This window comes from Bos grunniens, chromosome 21, assembly GCF_055505025.1.
Source record: "Bos grunniens cultivar Pamir isolate PY7600 chromosome 21, Bosgru_T2T1.0, whole genome shotgun sequence".
Lineage (NCBI taxonomy): Eukaryota > Metazoa > Chordata > Mammalia > Artiodactyla > Bovidae > Bos > Bos grunniens.
The window spans coordinates 18098873-18121835 of NC_141185.1; the positions used below are offsets into that span (position 1 = coordinate 18098873).

The 22963-nt window shown below is 37.2% G+C and overlaps 1 long non-coding RNA gene across 22 annotated transcripts in view; it reads left to right on the top strand.

Annotated features, from left to right (window-relative positions):
• The window catches only part of LOC147349191 (uncharacterized), a 284621-nt gene that overhangs the window by 154826 nt on the left and 106832 nt on the right, over positions 1-22963 (top strand). For 13 of the 22 annotated variants that reach the window (XR_015149550.1, XR_015149553.1, XR_015149555.1 and 10 more), the window contains one exon: positions 21375-21449. This is a non-coding gene — a long non-coding RNA (uncharacterized LOC147349191). Of the gene's footprint in view, positions 1-20632; positions 20716-21374; positions 21450-22145; positions 22897-22963 lie in introns of those variants that run through there. The other 9 variants (XR_015149545.1, XR_015149536.1, XR_015149534.1 and 6 more) reach the window with 4 other exon arrangements.

The window sequence follows — 22963 nt, forward strand, 5'->3', positions numbered from 1 at the left end:
AAATGAGTCAGCTCTTTGAATCAGGCGACCAAAGTATTGGAGTTTCAGCTTCAACATCAGTCCTTCCAATGAACACCCAGGACTGATCTCCTTTAGGATGGATGGGTTGGATCTCCTTGCAGTTCAAGGGACTCTCAAGAATCTTCTCCAACACCACAGTTCAAAAGCATCAATTCTTCGGCACTCAGCTTTCTTTATAGTCCAACTCTCACATCCATACGTGACCACAGGAAAAACCATAGCCTTGACGAGACGAACCTTTGTTGACAAAGTAATGTCTCTGCTTTTAAATATGTTATCTAGGTTGCTCATAACTTTCCTACCAAGGAATCAGCATTTTTTAATTTCATGGCTGCAGTCACTATCTGGAATGATTTTGGAGCCTAGAAAAATACAGTCTGCCACTGTTTCCACTGTTTCTCCATCTATTTGCCATCAAGTGATGGGACCAGATGCCATGATCTTAGTTTTCTGAATGTTGAGCTGTAAGGCAACTTTTTCACTCTCCACTTTCACTTTCATCAAGAGGTTTTGAGTTCCTCTTCACTTTCTGCCATAAGGGTGGTGTCATCTGCATATCTGAGGTGATTGATATTTCTCCTGTCAATCTTGATACCACCTTGTGCTTCCTCCAGCCCAGCATTTCTCATGATGTACTCTGCATATAAGTTAAATAAGCAGGGTGACAATATACAGCCTTGATGAACTCCTTTTCCTATTTGGAACCAGTCTGTGGTTCCATGTCCAGTTCCAACTGTTGCTTCCTGACCTGCATACAGGTTTCTCAAGAGGCAGGTCAAGTGGTCTGGTATTCCCATCTCTTTCAGAATTTCCCACAGATTATTGTGATCCACACAGTCAAAGGCTTTGACATAGTCAATAAAGCAGAAATAGATGTTTTTCAGAAACTCTCTTGCTTTTTCCATAATCCAGCGGATGTTGGCAATTTGATCTCTGGTTCCTCTGCCTTTTCTACCACCAGCTTGAACATCAGGAAATTCACGGTTCACATATTGCTGAAGCCTGGCTTGGAGAATTTTGAGCATTACTTTACTAGCGTGTGAGATGAGTGCAATTGTGCGGTAGTTTGAGTATTCTTTGGCATTGCCTTTCTTTGGGATTGGAATGAAAACTGACCCTTTCCAGTCCTGTGGCCACTGCTGAGTTTTCCAAGTTTGCTGGCATATTGAGTGCAGCACTTTCACAGCATCATCTTTCAGGATTTGGAATAGCTCAACTGGAATTCCATCACCTCCACTAGCTTTATTCGTAGTGATGCTTTCTAAGGCCCACTTGACTTCACATTCCAGGATGTCTGGCTCTAGGTCAGTGTGAGTGATTACACCATCATGATTATCTGGGTCGTGAAGATCTTTTTTGTATAGTTCTTCTGTGTATTCTTCCCACCTCTTCTTAATATCTTCTGCTTCTGTTAGGTCCATATCATTTCTTTCCTTTATCGAGCCCATCTTTGCATGAAATGTTCCCTTGGTATCTCTAATTTTGTTGAAGAGATCTCTAGTCTTTCCCATTCTGTTGTTTTCCTCTATTTCTTTGTATTGATCGCTAAAGAAGGCTTTCTTATTTCTTCTTGCTATTCTTTGGAACTCTGCATTCAGATGGTTATGTCTTTCTTTTGCTCCTTTGCTTTTTGCTTCTCTTCTTTTCACAGCTATTTGTAATGCCTCCTCAGACAGCCATTTTGCTTTTTTGCTTTTCTTTTTGTTGTTGATGGTCTTGATTCCTGTCTCCTATACAATGTGATGAACCTCCAACCATGGTTCATTGGACATTTGTCTATCAGATCTAGTCCCTTAAATTTATTTCTCACTTCCACTGTTTAGTCATAAGGGATTTGATTTAGGTCATACCTGCATACCTGAATGATTATACAGTGGAAGTGAGAAATAGATTTAAGGGCCTAGATCTGATAGATAGAGTGCCTGATGAACTATGGAATGAGGTTCATGACATTGTACAGGAGACAGGGATCAAGACCATCCCCATGGAAAATAAATGCAAACAAGCAAAATGGCTGTCTGGGGAGGCCTTACAAATAGCTGTGAAAAGAAGAGAAGCGAAAAGCAAAGGAGCAAAGGAAAGACATAAGCATCTGAATGCAGAGTTCCAAAGAATAGCAAGAAGAGATAAGAAAGCCTTCTTCAGCGATCAATGCAAAGAAATAGAGGAAAACAACAGAATGGGAAAGACTAGAGATCTCTTCAACAAAATTAGAGATACCAAGGGAACATTTCATGCAAAGATGGGCTCGATAAAGGACAGAAATTGTATGGACCTAACAGAAGCAGAAGATATTAAGAAGAGATGGCAAGAATACACAGAAGAGCTGTACAAAAAAGATCTTCACGACCCAGATAATCATGATGGTGTGATCACTGACCTAGAGCCAGACATCCTGGAATGTGAAGTCAAGTGGGCCTTAGAAAGCATCACTATGAACAAAGCTAGTGGAGGTGATGGAATTCCAGTTGAGCTATTCCAAATCCTGAAAGATGATGCTGTGAAAGTGCTGCACTCAATATGCCAGCAAACTTGGAAAACTCAGCAGTGGCCACAGGACTGGAAAGGGTCAGTTTTCATTCCAATCCCAAAGAAAGGCAATGCCAAAGAATGCTCAAACTACCACACAATTGCACTCATCTCACACGCTAGTAAAGTAATGCTCAAAATTCTCCAAGCCAGGCTTCAACAATATGTGAACCGTGAATTTCCTGATGTTCAAGCTGGTGGTAGAAAAGGCAGAGGAACCAGAGATCAAATTGCCAACATCCGCTGGATTATGGAAAAAGCAAGAGAGTTTCTGAAAAACATCTATTTCTGCTTTATTGACTATGTCAAAGCCTTTGACTGTGTGGATCACAATAATCTGTGGGAAATTCTGAAAGAGATGGGAATACCAGACCACCTGATCTGCCTCTTGAGAAATTTGTATGCAGGTCAGGAAGCAACAGTTAGAACTGGATATGGAACAACAGACTGGTTCCAAATAGGAAAAAGAGTTTGTCAAGGCTGTGTATTGTCACCCTGCTTATTTAATTTATATGCAGAGTACATCATGAGAAACGCTGGACTGGAAGAAACACAAACTGGAATCAAGATTGCTGGGAGAAATATCAATCACCTCAGATATGCAGATGACACCACCCTTATGGCAGAAAGTGAAGAGGAACTCAAAAGCCTCTTGATGAAAGTGAAAGTGGAGAGTGAAAAAGTTGCCTTACAGCTCAACATTAAGAAAACGAAGATCATGGCATCTGGTCCCATCACTTCATGGGAAATAGATGGGGAAACAGTGGAAACAGTGTCAGACTTTATTTTGGGGGGCTCAAAAATCACTGCAGATAGTGACTGCAGCCATGAAATTAAAAGACACTTACTCCATGGAAGGAAAGTTATGACCAACCTAGATAACATATTCAAAAGCAGAGACATTACTTTGTCAACAAAGGTTCGTCTAGTCAAGGCTATGGTTTTTCCTGTGGTCACATATGGATGTGAGAGTTGGACTGTGAAGAAGGCTGAGTGCCGAAGAATTGATGCTTTTGAACTGTGGTGTTGGAGAAGACTCTTGAGAGTCCCTTGGACTGCAAGGAGATCCAACCAGTCCATTCTGAAGGAAATCAGCCCTGGGATTTCTTTGGAAGGAATGATGCTAAAGCTGAACCCCCAGTGCTTTGTCCACCTCATGTGAAGAGTTGACTCATTGGAAAAGACTCTGATGCTGGGAGGGGTTGGGGGCTAGAGGAGAAGGGACAATAGAGGATGAGATGGCTGGATGGCATTACTGACTGGACGGACGTGAGTCTGGTTGAACTCTGGGAGTTGGTGATGGACAGGGAGGCCTGGCGCGCTGTGATTCATAGGGTCGCAAAGAGTCGGACACGACTCAGCGACTGAACTTAACTGAACTGAACTGAATGATTTAGTGGTTTTCCCCACTTTCTTCAATTTAAGTCTGAATTTGCCAATAAGGAGTTCATGTTCTGAGCCACAGTCAGCTTCTGGTCTTGGTTTTGCTGACTGTATAGAGCTTCTCCATCTTTGGCTGCAAAGAATTAATCAGTCTGATTTTGGCATTGACCATCTGGTGATGTCCATGTGTACAGTCTTCTCTTGTGTTATTTGAATAGGGTGTTTGTCATGACCAGTGCGTTCTCTTTGCAAAACTCTATTAGCCTTTGCCCTGCTTCATTCCGTACTCCAAAGCCAAATTTGCCTGTTACTGCAGGTGTTTCTTGACTTCCTGCTTTTGCATTCCAGTCCCCTATAATGAAAAGGATATCTTTTCAGGTTGTTTTTTCTTGAAAGTCTTGTAGTTCTTCATAGAACTGTTCAACTTCAGCTTCTTCATTGTTACTGGTTGGGCTATAGACTTGGATTACCCAGATATTGAATGGTTTGCCTTGGGAATGAGCAGAGATCATTCTGTCATTTTGAGATTGCATCCAAGTACTGCGTTTCAGACCATTTCAGAGTGACCATGCTGGATACTCCATTTCTTCTAAGGGATTCCTGCCCACAGTAGTAGATATAATGGTCATCTGAGTTAAATTCACACATTCCAGTCCATCTTAGTTTGCTGATTCCTAGAATGTCGATGTTCACTCTTGCCATCTCCTGTTTGACCACTTCCAATTTGCCTTGATTCATGGACCTAACATTTCAGGTTCCTATGCAATATTGCTCTTTACAGCATCAGAGCTTGCTTCCATCACCAGTCATATCCACAACTGGGTGTTGTTTTTGCTTTTGCTCTGTCTCTTCATTCTTTCTGGAGTTATTTTTCCACTGATCTCCAGTAGCATATTGGGCATCTACTGGCCTGGGGAGTTCATCTTTCAGTGTCCTATCTTTTTGCCTTTTCATCCTGTTCATGGGGTTCTCAAGGCAAGAATACTGAAGTGGTTTGCCATTCCCTTCTTCAGTGGTGCTATTTATAATGCTAACTCTTTATAACCTTTTTAATCTCAGAAACTACATCCTTGATATATTTAGAAGGCCATGATTGATATAACTTACTTAGCAAACTGTGTAGGAAATATGTAGTACAAAGTATACTATTGTATATAATAAGTATAATATATATATATAGTATACTGTTAAGTATAACATATAAAACATATATATAATATTTTAAGTATATATTAAGTATAATATATTATAACAAAGGTATGTATATATTGTAGTATATATTATATATAACAAAGTATGTATGTAATAGTGTGAAGATATCATACCTCTTAAAAACCAGTCTCCTAAATTTGGACATCTATACACAGAATCCAATAGTTTGCATATTACAAATAGTATTGCAGTGGAAAGTCTTGTGCACAACTATTTTCATCTTTTTAGAGGCATTGTTATTCAGCTGCTAAATTGTATCTGCCTCTTTGTGACCCCATGAACTGCAGCACACCAGGCTTCCCTGTCCTTCACTATCTCCCTGAGTTTGCTCAAACTCATGTCCATTGAGTCAGTCATGCCGTCTAACCATCTCATGCTCTGTTGCCCCCGTCTCATTTGCCCTCAGTCTTTGCCAGCATTCAGGGTCTTTTCCACTGAGTCAGCTCTTCGCATCAGGTGGCAGAGTATTGGAGCTTCAACATCAATCGTCCCAGTGAATGTTCAGGATTTTTTTTAACCTTTCTTTTTTTTCTCTCTTTTTTTTATTATTATTTTTTTTTACTTTACAATATTTCATTGGCTTTGCCATACATCAACATGCATCCGCCACGGGTGTACATGCTGATTTTTCTCTAGAATTGACTGGTTTGATCTCCTTGCTGTCAGAGGGATGCTGAAAGGTCTTCTCCAAGACCACAGTTCAAAAGCATAAATTCTTCAGTGCTCAGTCTTCCTTATGGTCCTACTCTCATATCCATATACGACTACTGGGAAAAAACAAACAAACAAACATAGCATTGACTATATGGACCTTTGGTGGAAATGTGATGTCTCTGCTTTTTAATACAACTGTTTAGGTTGTCATAGCTTTGCTTCCAAGCAGCAAGTGTCTTTTAATTTTGTGGCTGCAGTCACCTTCTGCAGTGATTTTGGAGCCTATGAAAATGAAATCTTTTCGTTTCTAATTTTTCACCATCTACTTGCCATGATGTGATGAGGCCAGATGCCATGATCTTAGTTTTTTGAATGTTGAGTTTTAAGCCATCTTTTCGCTCTTCTCTTTCACCTTCATCAAGAGGCTTTTAGTTCCTCTTCACTTTCTACATTTAGTGTGGTATCATCTGCATATCTGAGGTTGTTGATATTTCTCCTGGCAATCTTAATTCCAGCTTGTACATCATCCAGCCACTCATTTAGCATCATGTACTCTGTATTGTTCCATGTCCAGTTCTAACTATGCCTCTCGGCCTGCATACAGGTTTCCCAAGAGGCAGTAAGGTGGTCTGGTATTCCTATCTCTTTAAGAATTTTCCACAGTTTGTTGTGATCCTTGTAGTCAAAGGTTTTAGCACAGTCAATGAAACAGAAGTAGATGTTTTGTTGTTGTTATTCTGAAATTCCCTTGCTTTTTCTATGATCCAATTAATGTTGGCAATTTGATCTCTGGTTCTGCTTCCTTTTCTAAATCCAGCTTGTACATCTGAAAGTTCTCAATTCACATATTGTTGAAGCTTGGCTCGAAGGATTTTGAGCATTACCTTCCTATGTGAAATGAATGCAATTGTGCTGTAGTTTGAACATTGTTTGGCATTGTGCTCCTTTGGGATTAGAATGAAAACTGACCTTTTCCAGTCCTGTGGCCACTGCTGAGTTTTCCAAATTTGCTGGCATATTGAGTGCAGCACTTTCATAGCATCATCTTTTAGGTTTTGAAATAACTCAGCTGGAGTTCCATCACCTCCACTAGCTTTGTTCCTAGTAATTCTTCCTAAGGCCTATTTGAGTTCACATTCCAGGATGTCTGGCTCTAGGGGAGTGACCACACCATTGTGATTACCCAGTTCATTAAGACCTTTTTTTTATAAAGCATACCTTTAAAGTAATGTCTTTTAAGATAAGTTGCTTAGTTTCCAAGTCATTTCTGACTCTTTTGTGACCCCATGGACTGCAGCCTTCCAGGCTCCTCTGTCCATGGGATTTTCCAGGCAAGAATACTGGAGTGGGTTGCCATTTCTTTCTCCAAGGGATCTTCCCTACTCAGGGATTGAATCTGTGTCTCCTACAGTGGAGATAGAATCTTTAGATTCTTTACCATAAAGCCACTAGGGAAGCCCTTTTAAGATAAATTGCTGAGTTCATGAGAAAATAGATATATAGTTTTGTTAGTTATTGACAAATTTTCTTCCATAGGGATTTAACTACTTTATACTTCCCTGAAGCAAAGTTTGTAAGTGATCATTTTCTGGTAGTCTAACAATCTACTTTGAATTTTTGACAATTTAATATTTTAAAAATTGTATATAATTTTAATTTTAATGCATTAATCATATTCTGAGTGATACTGAATATATTTTATATGTTCAATAGCCATTTTTATATCTCTGAGTTATCTCCATATGAATTTTATTCATGTTTCTAAGAACTATTGCTTTTTAAATTTATAATTTTAAGTTCTTCATATATTAATGATACTAGACTTTTCCTTGCTTATGCTTTTTCATTAAAATTTTTGTGTAGTCTGTAATGTTGTTTTTCTTTTACTATAATTGAACTTTTAAAAATAATAGAATACTTTCACTCTTCCGCATATAGATATGAAGTTGCCTATATTTTTCCCTAGTACTTCGTTTTATCTTTTGTATTTATGTAGACCTCTAAAACATTTTGCATTAATATTTTATACAGAATGACAAATAAATATAATGTATATTATTTCCAAAGGGTCATCTAGTTGTCCCAACACAATTATTTAATAGTAGCATATTTTTTTCAGTGATTTGCAATTTCTGTATGCAGAGAGAAATATTTCTGAACCTACTTCTATTCCATTGGTGTTTTTGTCTATTCATGTGTGAGTATATTATTGATTTCATTATAGAGCTTTATATATTTTAATATCTACTGTCTCATTTCCCCTCATTTTTTCAGAGTTTTCCTATTCATTTTTACTTGTTAATAAGTTCTTCTGAATTGTATTACCAAATTATGTAACTGCTACTGCTAAGTCGCTTCAGTCGTGTCCGACTCTGTGCGACCCCATAGACGGCAGCCCACCAGGCTCCCCCGTCCCTGGGATTCTCCAGGCAAGAACATTGGAGTGGGTTGCCATTTCCTTCTCCAATGCATGAAAGTGAAAAGTGAGAGTGAAGTCGCTCAGTCATGTCCGACTCTTCTCGACCCCATGGACTGCACCCTACCAGACTCCTCTGTCCATGGGATTTTCCAGGCAAGAGTACTGGAGTGGGGTGCCATCGACTTCTCCAAAATTATGTGACACCACCTAAAAAATAATACTGATGTTTTTGTGAGGATCATATTAATTTTATAAATCACTCAGGAAGATACTTCATGTTGATGATATTGAGACCTCCTAGCCATGAATTTTTCAAGGGTTTTCTATAGTTTTCTTTAAACATATTTTGAATATATCGTAATTTCATAGTGTGTTTTGAGAAAATGAACTTTTTTATTTTGAATAGTTCAACATATCTCTTTTAATGATTAATGTCATTTTTATCCTGCTTAAGAAGCTTTAGCTACTCCAACATCACAAAAATACACCTCTACTGGTTTTAAATCTTTGTTGTTTTAATTTTACATTGATATCTGCAAACTATCTGGAGTTGATTTCTGTTCACATGTAGAGTAAAATCCCAAATACATTTTTGCCCTTATGGTAATAAGCTTGGTCCCATATAATTTATCAAAATAAATTTTTACCACTAATTACAGTGCCATATTAGGTAGACATGTATTGGTCCATTTTTGGATTCAATTTGCCAACTTCTTTTATTCTTGCATTAATACCATTCTATCTTGTCTATTGTAGGATTGTAGTGATTTTTGATATCTAGTTGAACAGACTGTTCTGTTTGGTTTTGTTTTGAATGAGGTAAACCTAGGGATAGGTTTAGGAAGAAATAATATTTGAGAAGTGTTGAATCTTTCAGTTAATAAACTTAATAAGACTCTCACCAACTTAAGTCTTCAATTTCTCTCAGAAATATTTATAGTTTTCAGTGGAACAGTCTAGGAGATATTTCATTAGAATTATTATAGATATTTTTTATTGAAATGCAGTTGATTTTCATATTATATTCATTTCAGGTGTACAGCATAGTGATTTAGTTTTTTGCTGATTATATATCATTATCCTGGAGGAGGAGTAGATCTTTGTTGCTGGTCTATTCTTTTTTTTTTTTTTTTCTTTTTTTTTTAATTATTTTTTTTTTGAGATTTCTAAATTTTATTTTATTTTTTAACTTTACAATATTGTATTTGATTTGCCATATATCAAAATGAATCTGCCACGGGTATACACGTATTCCCCATTCTGAACCCTCCTCCCTCCTCCCTCCCCATACCATCCCTCTGGGTCGTCCCATTACACCAGCCCCAAGCATCGAATATCGTGCATCAAACCTGGACTGGCAACTCGTTTCATATATGATATTATACATATTTCAATGCCATTCTCCCAAATCATCCCACTCTCTCCCACAGAGTCCAAAAGACTGTTCTATACATCATATCTCTTTTGCTGTCTCGTATACAGGGTTATTGTTACTATCCTTCTAAATTCCATACATATGTGTTAGTATACTGTATTGGTGTTTTTCTTTCTGGCTCACTTCACTCTGTATAATAGGCTCCAGTTTCATCCACCTCATTAGAACTGATTCAAATGTATTCTTTTTAATGGCTAAGTAATACTCCATTGTGTATATGTACCACAGCTTTCTTATCCATTCATCTGCTGATGGACATCTAGGTTGCTTCCATGTCCTGGCTATTATAAACAGTGCTGCGATGAACATTGGGGTACATGTGTCTCTTTCCCTTCTGGTTTCCTCAGTGTGTATGCCCAGCAGTGGGATTGCTGGATCATAAGGCAGTTCTATTTCCAGTTTTTTAAGGAATCTCCAGACTGTTCTCCATAATGGCTGTACTAGTTTGCATTCCCACCAACAGTGCAAGAGGGTTCCCTTTTCTCCACACCCTCTCCAGCATTTATTGCTTGTAGACTTTTGGATTGCAGCCATTCTGACTGGCGTGAAATGGTACCTCATAGTGGTTTTGATTTGCATTTCTCTGATAATGAGTGATGTTGAGCATCTTTTCATGTGTTTGTTAGCCATCTGTATGTCTTCTTTGGAGAAATGTCTATTTAGTTCTTTGGCCCATTTTTTGATTGGGTCATTTATTTTTCTGGAGTTGAGCTGTAGGAGTTGCTTGTATATTTTTGAGATTAGTTGTCAGTTGCTTCATTTGCTATTATTTTCTCCCATTCTGAAGGCTGTCTTTTCACCTTGCTTATAGTTTCCTTTGTTGTGCAGAAGGTTTTAATTTTAATTAGGTCCCATTTGTTTATTTTTGCTTTTATTTCCAATATTCTGGGAGGTGGGTCATAGAGGATCCTGCTGTGATGTATGTCAGAGAGTGTTTTGCCTATGTTCTCCTCTAGGAGTTTTATAGTTTCTGGTCTTACGTTTAGATCTTTAATCCATTTTGAGTTTATTTTTGTGTATGGTGTTAGAAAGTGCTCTAGTTTCATTCTTTTACAAGTGGTTGACCAGTTTTCCCAGCACCACTTGTTAAAGAGATTGTCTTTAATCCATTGTATATTCTTGCCTCCTTTGTCAAAGATAAGGTGTCCATATGTGCGTGGATTTATCTCTGGACTTTCTATTTTGTCTATTCTATGTATAGTAATTTATATCTGTTAATTCCATACTCCTATTTATCCCTTACCCTTCTCTCTCCCCTTTGGTAATGATAAATTTGTGTTTTATATTTGTAAATTTGTTTCTGTTTTGTGTATGTATTTATATTATTAGTGTATTCTATATATAAGTAATATCATACATTGTTTCTTTTTCCACTGATTTATTTCACTAAGCATAATATTTTATACATCCACCCACGTTGCTGCAAATAGCAATTTCATTCTTTTACATGGCTGAGTAATATTATATTGTGTGTGTGTGTGTCTCACCATTTCTTAAGCCAATCGTTTGTTGATGGGCCCTTGAGTTGTTTCCATGTGTTGGCTGCTGAAAATAGTGTTTCTATGAACTTGGTGTCCATGTATCTTTTTGAAATAGAGTTTTGTTTTTTGTTTTGTCTGGATACATACCCAGTAGTGGAATTGGTAGGTTATTGGTGGAATTGATAGTTATATTTAGCTTTTTAAAGTAATCTTTATGCTGTCCATACTGTTCATTATAGTGGCCACACCAAGTTAGTTACATTACCATCAAGAATATATTAGGGTTTTCTTTTTGCCACATCCTCTCTAGCATTTGTTATTTGTAGACATTACAATGGTACCTATTCTAACTGGTGTGAGGTGATACCTAAATAGTAAGCGATGTTGATCATCTTTTCATGTGTCTGTTGGCCCATCTATATGTCTTCTTTGAAAAAATCTTCAAGTCTTCTGCTCATATTTTGATTGGATTGTTTGGGTTATTTTGGTATTGATTGGTTGGAGCTGTTAGTATCTTTTAGATACTAATCTCTTGTTGATCACGTTATTTGCAGATATTTTTTCACATTCTACAGGTTATCTTTTAATTTTGTTGATGGTTTCCTTTGTTGTGTAAAAGCTTTTAAGTTGTATATGTTAACTTTTGCTTATATTTCTTTTGCACTGGAAGATTAATCTAAGAAAATATTCTTAGGATTTATATCAAAGAATGTTTTGCCCATGTCCTTTCCTCAAAGTTTTATAGTGCTGTACCTTATATTTGGGTCTTCAAATAATTTTGAATTTCTTTTTCTATATGGTGGAATTTCAGGTCAGTTCATATCAGCCAGTCAGTCATGTCCAACTCTTTGCGACGCCATGAATTGCAGCACGTAAGGCTCCCCTGTCCATCACCAACTCCTGGAGCTTACTCAAACTCATGTCTGTGTCCGTGTATTTATATGCCGTCCAACCATCTCATCCTCTGTCATCCCCTTCTCCTCCTGCTTTCAATCATTCCCAGCATCAGAATCTTTTCCAATAAATCAGTTCTTCACATCAGGTGGCCAAAGTATTTGAGCTTCAGCTTCAGCATCAGTCCTTCCAATAAATATTCAGGACTGATTTCCTTTAGAATGGGCTGGTTGGATCTCCTTGCAGTCCAAGGGACTCTTGAGAATCTTCTCAAACACTACAGTTCAAAAGCATCAATTCTTTGGTGCTCAGCTTTCTTTACAGTCCAACTCTCACATCCACATGACTACTGTATGGTGGAAAGGGATATTCTAATTCCATTTTTTTACAAGTAACTGCCCACCTTTTCTATATTACTTGTCTTCACTGTATATTCTTGCTCACTTTGTCATAGATTACTTGACTGTAGGTGTATGGGTTTATTTCTGGGCTCTCTGTTCCATGGATCTATCTGTCTGTTTTTGTGTCAAACCATACTGTTTTGATTACTACAGCTATGTGTACTTAGTCACTTAGTTCTGTCCAACTCTTTGTGACCCCATGGACTGTAGCTTGCCAGGCTCCTCTGTCCATGGGGATTCTCCAGGCAAGAATACTGGAGTGGGTTGCCATGCCCTCCTTCAGGGGATTTTCCCAAACCAGGGATCGAACCCAGGTCTCCCACATTGCAGGTGGATTGTTTACCATCTGATTCACCAGGAAAGTCATTTTGTGGGGGAGGTGTTTGTTTTGTCCTCAAACACAAGTAAACGAAGTTAGATCCAAGATATTTGCACAGTCTCATATTCAGACAGAGGAAGTTGTAACCAGATAATGTGTGAATCTTATAGACTTACCTTCCACAGAGAGTCAGAGATAGATACCCTTGGCCTTCTATCTGTCTCCCAGAATCCTGACTTTCTACCTCCTTGTGATAAAAAGAAGTATTGTGTGACCTGGCTCAGACATGCATGACATCCCTACTTTTGACAGTCCTAAAATAAACATGAGGAGTTTATGTGCCTTAATGAGGGTCATGCAATACTGAGGTCAACTCCTGACTCTAAATCCAAAGTTGTTTCCATGTAGTCTCAAGGGCCAGGTCTCCTTCAGGTGAAGAGCAGATAAAAGCCACCCAGGTCAGGGTTTTGAAGAAGGGCTTCCATTGACCTCAGGTTTCCTCTATAGCCTGGGCACCCAGCCTCAATGTCTCTGGGGAAGGAGGTGAATGAGAAAGATACTTCTTCCAAACATTCCAGCTTTGAGCTCAGTGTAAGCAATACTGATTTTCCTTTCAGAGCAAGGATAATAAAGGACCTGAGGTTCATTTTGGGCAGCCTGTCTCTCTGGACATCTGTGACCAGCCATAGCTTTGTCTGAAATCTGGAATGGTTATACCTTGACCTGTGTTCTTTTTTCTCAGTATTGCTTTTGCAATTCTGGGACTTATGTAATTTTATATAAATTTTAGGATGATTTGTTCTGCTGCTGCTGCTGCTACTGCTGCTAAGTCACCTCAGTCGTGTCTGACTCTGTGCGACCCCATAAACGGCAGCCCACCAGGCTCCCCCGTCCCTGGGATTCTCCAGGCAAGAACACTGGAGTGGGTTGCCATTTCCTTCTCCAATGCATGAAAGTGAAAAGTGAAAGTGAAGTTGTTCAGTCGTGTCTGACTCTTAGCGACCCCGTGGACTGCAGCCCGCCAGGCTCCTCCATCCATGGGATTTTCCAGGCAAGAGTACTGGAGTGGGGCTTGTCTAGAAATTATTTATCCTTCCACTGATATTCTTGCTGGGTAGAGTATCCTAAGTTGCAGGTTTTTCCTTTTCAAGACCTTGCATAGATCATGCTATTCTCTTCTGACATACACATTTTCTGCAGAGAAACCAACTGATAGTCTTTCTGGTGTTCTCTTGTAACCAACTTTCTTTTCTCTTGCTGCTTTTACCATCCTCTCTTTAACTTTTGCCATTTTAGTTACGGTATATTTTGGTGTGGGTCTGTTTGGGTTCATTTTGTTGGAGACCCTTTGAACATCCTATATGTGGATATTTGTTTCCTTGTTTAAATTTGGAAAGTTTTCAGTCATAATTTCTTCAAATACATTTTTTATTTCCTTCCCTCTTCTTCTTGTTCTAGAACCCCTATTATACATAGGTTTTCATGTTTTATAATATTCCATAGATCTTGTAAGATGCTTTAATCTTCTTTCTTTGTTTATTTATTTATTGTTGTCTGCTGATCTGATTGAGTTATTTCCATTATTCTATCTTCTGGATCACTTATTTGTTCTTCCATGTCATTTAGTTGGTTAGTCATTGGTTCTAGATTGCTTTTTATCTCAGAAATTGAATGATCTATTTTTGATTTGTTTTCCTTTATAGTTGCTAGTTCCTTGTTACTGTGACCTATTTTTATGTCAGTAATCTTTCTTAATTTAGTTAGCATTTTTATTACCATATTTTTGAACTCAGGGTCTTGTTGACTGTTTTATTATTTATGTTTCATTTTTTATTCTTTTAGGGGATTTCTCTTGCTCTTTTAACTGGAAATAGTTCCTCTTCCTTTTCATTTACTTTCTCCGGTTCTATGAATTTAGGAGAAACAGTTATCTATAGTGGTCTTGAATGGGTGTTTTTATGTGGGAGCATCTCTGTGTAGACTCTGTTTATCCAATGTCTTTGGTGCTTGGGCTTATTTTGCTAGGGACACCAGCCATATCTGTTCTCAGAGTTTTCTGGCTCCTATCACTTTGATAGGAGGTTTGGTTAGTGTTGGAGGAGCTAAAGCCTGTGCAGGGTGTGAGGCAAGACATCTGCTCTCCTCCATGACTGCTGTCACTCTACTGAAGAGACAGTGTCTGTTCCCCAGTTGTTTAAGTAGAAGCCCTGAGTGTTTGGTTCAATCAGGTTCCATTCCCCTTGAGTGCATATCCTATCTTATATTTGCTTCAAATATAGGAAACAAATCAGAGCTGTCTACTCACAGAGGTCTGACACACTACCTGTGTAGTCATCGACAACTTCACTCAGATGCAGCACAAGTTTGTGTCTTTTTTATCTGTTGTGGTCATCCCAGGTCTTTGGATAGGCCATGGCATGGAATGAGTGGGGTTGGAGCTTTAGCTAGGATAGTAAGAGTCATGGCATTGTGGCTGCAAGAATTAATGCACTACATTATTACCAGAGATCTGGACTAATTCTATGATAGTTTTCTCCCAGGACCTGTCTGCTCCAGATCCAGCACAAAACTGTGGTATGGCATAGGACCAGTGTACTTGATTAGCTGGAAGAGGGACTATAGCCTGCTGATCATGGTGTTTCCCAAGGGGCTGCCTGAATAAGTATTGACAAGGCTGCTCCCCAACTGAGACCATATCCCAGGCCTTTGGGCCACCTCTGCATCCCTAGATCAGTCTTTACTCCAGACCTGCATGCCTCAGATCTAGCCACAAGCTACAGTGTGGAGTCAATGGGGCAAGGGTGTTTCTCTACTTGGACTTGGGAGTATGATTGAGGAACTTCTCTTCCCCTTGTATCTATCCCAGCAACCAGGGGTTTGTCTCCTTAGTATAGGACCCCAGGCCTGGGATAATCTGTAGCTCATCCTTTTCCCTCCTCAGGGCAAGAGTCCACTTGTGTGGGCCTCCTCTTCCTTTTAGATCCCTCCCAAGAGTAGAGGTTATAACCCTACACTTTTTTCTTTCCTATTTAGTGTTTCAGAAATTTTTCATGTACCTTTTGCTGTATGGGATTCTTCTGCCAGTTTTGTTAGTTTTCTGTGAGAATTATTCAAAATATAGACATATTTTGGAATTGCTTGTTGCGGGTATGGGTGAGCTCTACATCTTCTAACTCTGACATCTTGACCTGATCCATAGATATTTGATGTCATTGACATCATTTATGCATTTTTTATTGGCAGTATCTCAAATTATAATTATTGTTTTATATTTCCTTTGTAATAATGTAAATTTGCTAACCCTAGTAATTTTCTACAAATTATCTTGGATTTTCTACAAATATCAGCTATAAATAATAGAAATGATTTTTTATTTTTTTTTACTAATTCAATTATTCTGCTAAATGTATGAAGGAGATTGGGCTATAATATTCTTGTCATAAAAGATGGCAATTCTGATCTTATAATATGAGAAATGTTTACTAGTTTTTCAGTTTTCTAAGAGGTAAATATAAGATGGATATTTTCTGTTTAATCTTGAATTGACTGTGAAGATATCTAGAGATTTATGACACAGGAACTTTAATAATGATTTACTTTATTTAAACGTATGACCATGATAATTTATTTCTTCTTGAAGAAATTTTGGTTTTCTATAATAGTATACATATATATATATATGTATTCTATATTTATATAGTAAATATATATTTTATATGTTTTACACATATATATATGCATTCTATTTAATTAACCTGATTAACCTACTATAATAAAAAAAGGTTATCTACTCTTGGGATTGCTAAAAATTTAAGAATGGAAAAATATGGACATTTGGACTAGACATAGTGGATACAGATGAAATAGAAATATGAAGCTTTCTATACAGCAGCTGTATTTGTGTAAGTGTCTCAGTTTCAACTTTTTTGCCTCCAGAGGATACTATGTTCATCTCCTAGCTTTGCATATGTTTTTAAAACTTTGGATTAACTCCCTTCTCTCACATCACTAGGGTTGCTGCAGCATTGGCTTTACATGCTCAGGATTCTGATTATCCGTGCTTGTTTATTGCTGATTTTGAGTCATTTCCTGTTTTTCTTGTAAGCACAGAACATTATTTCATTTTTCTAAAGTTTTATTGAAAGAGTTGATCTGCAGTGTTGTGTTAGTTTCAGATGTCCAACAAAGTGATGCAGTTATATATTTTTCAGTTGCTCAGTTGTGTCTGACTCTTTGCGACCCCATGGCTTGCATGGTTTCCCTGTCCATCTCCCAGAATTTGCTTAAACTTATGTCCATTGAGTCAGTGATGCCATCCAACCATCTTATCCTCTGTCATCCCCTTCTCCTCCTACCTTCAATCTTTCCCAGCATCAGGGTCTTTTCCAATGAGTCGGCTCTTTGCATCAGGTGGCCAAAGTATTGGAGCTTCAGCTTCAGTCCTTTCAATGAATATTCAGGGTTGATTTCCTTTAGGATTGACTGGTTTGATCTCCTTGCAGTCCAAGGGACTCTCAAGTCTTCTCCAGGACCACAGTTCAAAGGCATTCTTCAGTGCTCAGCTTTCTTTATTGTCCAGATCTCACATTCGCACATGGCTACTGGAAAAAAAAAAAACATAGCTTTGAATATATGGACCTTTGTTGGCAAAGTAATGTCTCTGCTTTTTAATATGCTGTCTAGGTTTTCATTGCTTTTCCTCCAAGGAGCAAGTGTCTTTTAATTTTATGGCTACAGTTACCATCCACAGTGATTTTGAAGCCCAAGAAAATAAAGTTTGTCATCGTTTCCCTATCTATTTGCCATGGAGTGATAGGACCAGATGCCATGATCTTCATTTTTTGAATGTTGAGTTTTAAGCTGGCTTTTGCACTCTCCTCTTTCACCTCCGTCAAGAGTCTCTTTAATACTTCTTTGCTTTCTTCCATAAAGATGGTGTCATCTACATATGTGTGGTTATTGATATCTCTGCCCACAGTAGTGAATACAGCTTGTGCTTCATTCAGCCCAGGATTTAGCATGATATACTCAACATTCAGAAAACGAAGACCATGGCATCCGGTCCCATCACTTCATGGCAGATGGATGGGGAAACAGTGGAAAGAGTGTCAGACTTTATTTTTTGAGCACCAAAATCACTGCAGATGGTGACTGCAGCCATGAAATTAAAAGACGCTTACTCCTTGGAAGGAAAGTTATGACCAAGCTAGATAGCATATTCAAAAGCAGAGACATTACTTTGCCAACAAAGGTCTGTCTAGTCAAGGCTATGGTTTTTCCTGTGGTCATGTATGGATGTGAGAGTTGGACTGTGAAGAAGGCTGAGCACTGAAGAATTGATGCTTTTGAACTGTGGTGTTGGAGAAGACTCTTGAGAGTCCCTTGGACTGCAAGGAGATCCAACCAGTCCATTCTGAAGGAGATCAGCCCTGGGATTTCTTTGGAAGGAATGATGCTAAAGCTGAAACTCCAGTACTTTGGCCACCTCATGCGAAGAGTTGACTCATTGGAAAAGACTCTGATGCTGGGAGGGATTGCGGGCAGGAGGAGAAGGGGATGACAGAGGATGAGATGGCTGGATGGTATCACTGACTTGATGGATGTGCGTCTGAGTGAACTCCAGGAGTTGATGATGGACAGGGAGGCCTGGCGTGCTGCAGTTCATGGGGTCGCAGAGAGTCAGACACGACTGAGTGGCTGAACTGAACTCTGCATTTAAGTTTATATATATATATATATATATATATATATATATATATATATATATATAAAATTCTCTTCCATTATAGGTTATTACAAGATACTGACTATAATTCCCTGTGCTATCCAGTATATCCTTGTTGATTATCTATTCTGTATATAGCAGTGAGTATATGATAATCTCAGCCTCCTAATTTATTCCTCACCCTCCCGTGTAGTGTTTCCCTGTTGGTAACCATAAGTTTGTTTTTGATATCTGCATGTTTGTTTGTTTTATAAATAAGTTCATTTGTATCATCTTTTAAAATTCCACGTATAAGTGGATTTATGTATTTCTCTTTCTCTGACTTAGTTCACTTAATATGATCATTTCTAGGCTATCCATTGTGCTGTAAATGGGACTATGATATTTCATTCTTTTTTATGGCTTAATAAAATACATTGTATCTATGTACCAAACTTGCTTTATCTGTTCCTCTTTCCGAGAACACCTATCAATGTGTTGGCTGCTTTAAAAAATGCTGCTCTGAATACTGAGCTACATATATCATTTCAAATTATCATTTTCTCCAGCTATATGTCCAGGAGTGGGATTACAGGACCCTATAGTAGCTCTGTGTCTAGTTTTTCAGGGAAACTCCACATTGACTGTACCAATTTTACTTCCCACAAACAGTATCAGAAGATTCCTTTTCTCCATATCCTCTCCAGCATTATTTATAGAATTTTTGATGTAAACTATTTTACTTTAGTATTGGTTTCCATTCCTCTAATCCTTAGCAATGTTGAACATCTTTTCATCTACCCTTTGGCTATCTGTATCTCTTCTTTGAAGAAATGACTATCATTGGGGAAGCTAGTAATGTAGTCTTATTCAGGCTTCAGAAATGACACTAGGCCTCTCTCTCTGCCCAGAAAATGACCCTAAAACTGACTACATACCAAACTGCTGAACTACCTATAGGCCAGAGAAGTGTCACCAAAATATCTTATAAATCATTGGATAAAACAGGGAGTTTTTAGTCCTGGGACATTTTGATCCTTGTGGGCTTGGCCAGCTCCTAGGGATCAGAGAACATTCCAGGACTTACAAATGTCTTGGTCTTAATTCATGACAATAACCAGAGCTGCACATTTCCATGTAGGCTGATTATCAACCTAGAGCCTGGTATTAAAAGCTGGACTCCTCCAAGCAGAACACTGAAATATCACCCATGGGGTGGATGCACCTCCTGGGGCCTTTCCCAACTGGGACTCCAGATTGCTGTTCCAGGGACTTCCCAGTACCACTTGGGTCTGGTTTCCCCAATTCAGTGATGTGTAAACCTCTATCTCTTATTATTCTTTTGAAATCAGTTCTATTCCTTAATTAGCATATTATAATCTTTGTTAATTCAATATTATTATATTGTAAGCTCTTATCAAGTTAATGAATTCTTTTAATTCTTGCTCAAATAAATGCAAAGTGGGTATTTTACCAGTGAATCCTACAAACCTTAAAACCAAAAATAAAGCCTTTGGCAAAACAACTGTTTACTTTTTCTGCCCATTTTTTGATTAGGTTGTTTGTCTTTTGGAGATTGAGCTATATGAACTGCTGGTATATTTTGGGATTAATCCCTTGTCAGTTGCATTGTTTGCAAATATTTTCTCCCATTCTGTAGGTTGTCGTTCTGTTTTGTTTATGGTTTCCTTTGCTGTACAGAAGCTTTTAAATTTAATTAGGTCCCATTTGTTTATTTTGTTTTTATTTCCACTACTCTAGGAGACAGATAAAAAAAGTATTGCTGCTATTTATGTCAAAGAGTGCTCTGCCTAGGTTTTCCTCTAAGAGTCTTATACTATCTGGACTTATATTTAGGTCTTTAATCCATTTTGAGATTATTTTTGTGTCTGTGTTAGAGAATGTCATAATTTTATTCCTTTACACAAATTTGTCCAGTTTTCCTAGTACATTTATTGACAAGACTGTCTTTTCTCCATTGTATGGTTTTGCCTCCTTTGTCATAGGTTAATTGCCCATAGGTCCATGGGTTTATTTCTGGGCTTTCTACCCTATTCCATTGTTTACATGTCTGTTTTTCTGCCAGTATCATACTGTTTTAATTACTGTAACTTCATAGTATAGTTTGAAATCAGGGAGTCTTATTCATCCAGCTCCATTTCCCCCCCCCCCCCCTTCAGATTGCTGTGGCTGTTTGGAGTCTTTCATGTTTCCATGGAAGTTTTAACACATGCAAGTCATTGGATGTAGATTATCTTTTTTGGTAGGTTTCAGTCTTTTCTATTGATGGTTGTTTCACAGTTAGTTGTGATTTTGGTGTTCTTGTAGGAGGAGTGAGTTCAGGTCCTTTGATTGCCATTTTGTTCTCTAGAACAGTTTCACATTACCCTATATTTTGAAAGTGAGACATTTTGCTTTATATAAAATATACATTTTAAAATTTACATATATCCATACATATTAAACATTTATAACATTAAAATAGAGAAAGATATATGCAAACTGTAACAGCATGAATTCCTGAGTAGGAAATATGAAGATCAACATGGGATGGTGACTCTCTTTATTTGATATGTTACACTTCTACATTATTTAAACTATTTATAAACAAGAGTACTTATTAAAATTTTAATAGAATTTAAATACAATCACCCCAGAAATACAAACTATCAAACTGAATTATAAATACGTTGAAGACAAAATGTGTGAATGCCCCCATTTAAAGACAATATTTTAATTATGTTTCATAAAATAATCATACTTTGAAATGTATTCTTCAAAATGTATGATTTGAAACATCAAATACAGTGTGTTCTAAACTGTGATTTACAGTCTCAGTATCCTCCTGAGAATTAGGTATTTTTACCATTCCCTTTCAATTAGCACAGCCCTACTTCATCTTTTTCTTTTTTCCACACCTAGGTCATCTATTGCATACTACTTGAAGAACAACATTATGGCTAAACTGGAGTTTGAAAATCATTGACTTAGACCAAGGTAAGACTACATTGTTTTTCTCTTTGGAAGTTTTGTACTATTTTTATGTATATTCTGAAAATCTGACTATGCCCTCTTATTTCTCTACAACAAAAATATGAACATATGTGAACCTCTCATATACTTATATCATGCTCCTTAGTATAATTTAAAAAATGTCTTACTTTAGTAATCTTTATGAATATTAGCAAGCAGTTGATCAACACATTATAAATAGGACACATTTAGATAATTTATAAATATAGTTAGTTAATAACTTATAAAGTTTCTATTTATTAGAAGTGCCCAACTTAATGAAATGAAAGTTTTGTATTATTCTCATCAGTTCATGTGTTTGGATGATAATTTGTAAATGCTGCAATGAGTAAACACTGAGAAACTTTTTCATAAATACAATTATTATACATGTAAGTAATTTTTCTATAGCAAAGTCATTGAATACTTTAAGCTTGTTCTGATTTCTGTGTCAACAAACAAACAAAACAACCCTTGAGTTGATTTAACATCAGAATTTAATGTTCTCTAGTGATAACTAGATTAAGTCATCTTCAGTTTTATTGAAAACAATGCACTGCTAATTACCTGACCTGCCCATTGATTTATTACACAAGTTTTCATGTGAAATGAAATGAGACACCAATATTTTTATTTGCTTTTATCCTTTTCCCTTTTTATCCCAATGTTGTTTAAATGAAGAAAAATGATAAGAAGTCTTGAAAAGAGAACCAGATTCATGCTTTTCCGTATTAAGAGAACTCCTTCTTTTAATGACTCTAATTAAGTGATTCTTCTTATTGTTGAGGAATCCTTTGTTTTCTAATGAATATACATTTCTCTTTCATGTTCTGATTTTCTCTTGGAGTTTTTTTTTGTGTATGTGTATCGACTCCCCTTCCTGCATGTGTTTGCACACACATAGTTGAGGACTATATTTTATAATTCATAACACTTTATATTATTTTATGTAATTTTTATAATTAGCCATTTCTCTTTGTGAGTGGTCATTGCTATAAACATAGTTTGCTCCTTGGTGTTATATTAATGCTCTTCTCATAATTCTCAAAGTCTTTAGGCAAATTTTCAGTTCAAGCCCTAAGTGAGTACATTAAGAATAAAAGTATTTTTGTGATTAAGGATTATTATATTTTATTTTTGGTATCAAAGATACAGATAAAATAGGTTTATTTTTCTCTAAATGCATATGCCTTAGAGAGATGCAATTTCTTGGAATAAAATCGAAATCAAATTGTACTGCTGCCAATCATCTTCCAGACACCTAGTAGAGAGAAGTGGGGAGTGTGGCCTCTTTCAGGGGGAGGGTTAGTGAATACACCAAGTATCCATAGAGATGTACAGTAATGAACATTCTTATTTGCTGTTTTGGGGTCTAACTCTGTATAATTTTTAAAGTAAAATTTGATATTGTTTATAATTGAAATTCTGTATACCATTTGTTCTACATAAATATTCTATACTGTGTACAGGTGCTTTTGATACATATCTAGAAACTTGAC